The sequence below is a fragment of the Periophthalmus magnuspinnatus genome, chromosome 8 (genome assembly GCF_009829125.3).
Source record: "Periophthalmus magnuspinnatus isolate fPerMag1 chromosome 8, fPerMag1.2.pri, whole genome shotgun sequence".
NCBI lineage: Eukaryota > Metazoa > Chordata > Actinopteri > Gobiiformes > Gobiidae > Periophthalmus > Periophthalmus magnuspinnatus.
The window spans coordinates 16,790,518-16,795,787 of record NC_047133.1 but is presented as its reverse complement, the minus strand read 5'-3'; positions in this window follow the sequence as shown (position 1 = coordinate 16,795,787).

Below are 5,270 nucleotides of genomic sequence, written 5' to 3'. Positions count from 1 at the left end.
AGTGATGGAAGAAGTACAATTTTTTTTTACTTAAGTAAAAGTATTAGAGTACCTGTTTAAAAATGTACTTAAAGAGTAAAAATAAAAGTATTTTGTGCAGAATTTGAGATCTAATAAAGCTTCAAATGTAGTGATTTTAATAAAGATTTGTGCTGGATTAATGTTTTTCATAATTGTTTTTACCTATGGTCATGAGCTCTGGGTAATGACCGAAAGGACAAGATCGCGGATACAAGCGGCTGAAATGGGTTTCCTCTGCAGGGTGGCTGGGCGCACCCTTAGAGATCGGGTGAGGCGCTCGGTCACACGGGAGGAGCTTGGAGTAGAGCTGCTGCTCCTACACGTTGAGAGGAACCAGTTGAGGTGGCTCGGGCATCTGCTCAGGATGCCTCCTGGACTCCTCCCTAGGGAGGTGTTCTGGGCATGTCCCACGGGGAGGTGGCTTGAGGGAAGACCCAGGACATGCTGGAGGGACTATGTCTCTCGACTGGCCTGGAAACGCCTTGGGGTCCCACCGGAGGAGCTGGAGGACGTGTCTGGGGTGAGGGATGTCTGGGAGTCCCTGCTAAGACTGTTGCCCCTGCGACCCGGCCCCGGATAAGCGGAAGGAAATGGATGGATGGATTTTTATTTGTATTTTTTTGTTTGTTCAAATTATGAACGTGTTAAGAATAAACTCTCACCTTTTCAGCAGGTCTCAGACAATAATATGCTTTTACTTTTTAGTCCAATTCAAAAATGTAGTGGAGTATAAAGCACAGATCCTGCTCTGAAATGTAGTGAGAGAATATGTGTCATAAAGCAGGCAAAATGGGACCAAGAGATGCAAGACTTTGTTGTTTATTTACAGGTTGTGAGTAAAAGTACAATAACGTGGGTTGATCAGGCAGGAAGCAGGGGACGAGGAGTGAGCCGGAGCAGGGGACTGAATGCGAGCCAGGGTCTGGAGTCGTGGAGAGAAGGAACGGGGGGCGACCAGAGGCAGATTGAGGAGCAGGGTGCAGGGCAGGGTCCAGAGACGTAGAGTGTGGAGAACAAGATGAGACAAGACTATACCAGCACTGGGAAGCGGTGTCGGAGCAGAGCTGGGAGCGCGGGAGCTGTGATGGTCCAGAGTGCAGGATCTGAAGGGTAGCATAAAATTCCAATGAGCAGGATACAAGGAGCAAAAATACAAAAAGACAAGACAAGCTAGATATTCACGTGGACACGCGGACGATCTGGCACCGAGTGTCTTCTCTTATCCATGGCAGGTGGTGGTAATTGCGCGGATGGGCTGCAGGTGCGTGCGGGAGGAGCCAGGGGCTCAACCCAGCTCTGACTCCGGCAGGTGGGGGAGGGAAGAGACAGGACAGGAGGCAAAACATGGAGCAGAATAGTACGGATCATGACAATATGATAGTAAAATTGTTTTTAAAAATCTGAATGCGTAAATGATGATTGGCAAATATAACAACTGAAGATGGCAGGGGGCGGGGCTAGAGGGGACCGGGGTTGCTGTGGCAACGGCTAAACTGGTTGACATACAGTAAAATAGCTAACCCAAATTCAGACAGTACGTCACCTTTATGTGATATTATGATGTGCATTATTATTGTTCATTTATTCTGTAGTAACTATAGACTGCAGAATAAATAAACATGTAAATGTCAAGGGCAGAATATAGAAGTGAAATGGAAACATCCTCTTGCATTTGTACTGTATTTTGAAATAAAAGTCTTCAACTTATTTTCAGATTTCCATATTGTTCAAATAATAATCAAATGGACAATAGATTGACAATAGCTCACAAAACATATACAGAAGATTTTGAACATGACTTTAATAAATCCAGTTAGGTCAGCAAAGGTTTGTGAAAAAGGCTATTGCAATTCTAGTTACATTTTCTATGTATATTTACACAGTATATTCCACTCAGTTTATTTACAACACACTCTCTATGTTGGGAACACCACATCTGCAAGGATTAGTAAGAGCGTGTGTTCTCTGTGTGTAGAAGTCTCTGCTCTTAAGTTTCTTAAGGTGTTTGTTCTTCTTACTGTTCTATAATGTTTCTGTGACCATGAAGCATCACTGGCTCCTCTTCAAGATAAAGCATAAGAACATGTTCATACATCTTACCCACCGTGGCTTGGGGACTACTGGGGACTCCCCCTGCTGCATTTTGTCCTTTTTTTCAGCCTAAAGAAGAAAGCCAAACGTTCAAAACATGAAAACTTCTTAATCCATGAGGAAAATAACAAGGGCTGTCTCCTAATGTGTCACTCAGCCCCTAACCCTTCATTCACTACACAGCCCTGCACTCTTTAGTGGACTCTGTAGAGCTTCAGTCCCAGATCGATTCAGACAAACGGCTCACTACTTCCAGAACATGTGAAAAACTGCTTGATTTTCTGTCATAACTAATTATGATCAGATTGGACTGACACAAGTATTTATGGACTAATAATAATCATACATTGTCAAGCTGGATCTCACATAAGCGGACTGGATTTTTAAAAGTTCTGTCTGAGATGTGTAAATGATCGCTCTTTTACAACTCGAGCTAAAGTAAACGGTTAATGCTAACAACTTTACACAGCAGTGGTTTATTTAAGAGTGTTTTATTCATAATCAGGATCAACATGTCATAACGGTGGGTGTAGCGGACCAAAGAGTGCAGACTCGGGGCAGATTTACAGTGTTTATTGTACAGATGGAGACAAGATACAAAACTGAGGGTTGATCTGATGGTGAGCGGGAAGCCAGGTGAGGGCCAGGATCCAGGAACGTGGAGTGCAGGGAAAAACCAAGACAGTACCAGGGCTGAGAAGCAGGGTCGGAGCAGGGTCGGAGCAGGGCTGAAGGCACAAATAGGATCCGGCACCAAACGCAGATAATCCAGTACAGAACAGGGTGAAGCAACACAGAGCAACGCAGGCACGACAGGAACACAGGAACACAGGGAATGACAGGAATGAAGGGAACGACAGCACAGACAGGGTGAGAACACGCAGACAATCTCGCGCCAAGTGTCTAGTCCTGGCTCCTCTTATACACAGCAGGTGGGGGTGATTGCGCTGATGGGCTGCAGGTGTGCGCAGGAGGAGCCAGGAGAGCTCTGCCCAGCTCCGTGTTCAGGCAGGTGCGGGAGGGGGAAGAGCACACAGTGAGACAAAACAGGAACAGAAATACACACATCATGACACAACATTGAGATAAACCAGCGCTTCTATCTTCTTCATTCAATCGTGTTGTGTCCAGTTAAAGACCTGTTGCTGCGCGGTTGTTTTTCCAACACTACTTTTCAAGGGGCATTGTGGGAAATTGTGAGTGCACTACTTTTTCATCTGTAATGAAAAACTGGTCATTTGGACACCACTAAAAATAGCGTGACCCCTAAATAGTGCCGTAAGTAGGGAGTAGTGTGGACATTCAGACACAGCCTTGGACACATCCATCCATTTTCTTCCGCATATCCAGGGCAGGGTCGCAGGGGCAGTAGTCTCAGCAGGGACTTTCGGTCATTACCCAGAGCTCATGACCATAGGTGAGGGTAGGAATGTAGATTGACCTGTAAATCAAGAGCTTTGTCTTTTGACACAGCTCCTTCTTTACCACGACAGTCCGATACAGCGACCACATCACTGCAGACGCTGCACTGATCCGCCTGTCATTCTACACCCTGGCAGTGCTGTAGGTTGTTGCTATAGAGATGGAATAAAAGGGGCCTGATGCAGACCCCTGGGGCACTCCCATTTTGCATTACAAATAGGTCAAGCAGATTTGGCACTCTCCAAAATGATAACAGAGACAGGATCCTTTTTCAGTTTGTTACTTTTGCGAAGCAGTCCTGTTGGCCAAACAAAAATATCAAACCAACCTCTTTATGACCTCATTCTCAAACATCCTTGCTCGAGTTCCCCAATATCACCTGATCAGCACACTCTCCTTCCAGTTAAAGACTTCTGTCCTAGTCTGTGTGTCCCAAAAAGGCGCCAACATCCATCTCAAAAGGAAACATCCACTTTTCACTTCCAGTTGAGCAGACAGATCTTATCCTGTGCAGTCCTGGGAGATCAGCAGAAGGAGCAGTGGACCGGGACATGTTTTCGATACTGGTAGGTCCTCTCATCATAGAGCATCACTGGGAGAAGATGTTAATAACTGTCGATCAAGCTTATGGAATAACAACCCTACAATGGAACTCAGCAGTCCTAACAATGTAGTACGTAGCCCAAATGGCCACCCGGAATCTTCACAATATCAGGGACGATGCCACACTTTGGACAGCCAGTTCCAGAGAAGTCATTCTGAAGTGGAGCGTATAGACCTCAGGCAGGAAAGAGTGCACAGTTTATGTCAGGTGTAACGTGGCTTGGTCTCCCTATTGACCAGTCCTACACTACAAAGTGCCCCTCAACATCAAAGCCAAGTGTGACTCCTGAGCCGTCCAATGCTCCCAGAAAAACACCAGATGCACAAACCAGTAAGCACCATGAGCTCATCTCTGTCAAAGACACACCTTTAAACTGCATATGACAGGTGACACGATTCACTAAAATGAAGTTAACAAGATTATATTTAAGATTTTACTTATATGAGCAAAAGTTAACAATTTTCCCTCCTGGTTGGACATGGGCAGCAAATGTGACATATAAAGAGGTAATTCCATAACTGTTATCTACCAGCCCAACAGTAAACAAGGGTCAAAGTTACACTGTAGTTATGATTGAATGACTAAAACACGTGCCAACACTTATTTTGCAAGAATATGTTTCAACTTTCTGAAAATTATAGTCCTTGCTCATAAATTGTCCCTGAATTCATAAACTTCACAAACTGCAACTTGACTCGTGTGAAACTATGGTAAATATTTATCATTGGTGCTACCTCAATCTCCAAATGATGTAATAATCAGAATCTCTGTGCACTTTAAATTAACTGTGTCCTATATTTGTGTTTAGGAGCTGAGACGAGACATTCAGAGACAAGCACAGGCCCAAGAGGACAGGCAAAGACATGTAGCAGATGAGCATGACCTTCACATGTCCCAGCTGCTGGCAGAGCAAGAGAGAGAACAACAGCGCCTCCTGCTGGTGATTACATTATACACTGTACATGCTTGTGACATACTGTACTGGTATTATCCATTTGTTATTAAGTGAAAACTATAAAACTACAACTGAAGTTTCACATGATAAAAACTACCTTTCTGATAGCCTATATAACCTGAGCAAAATAATGTTACCTCTTTGTCTCTAATACATAACAGGTACAGTATGTGTGTA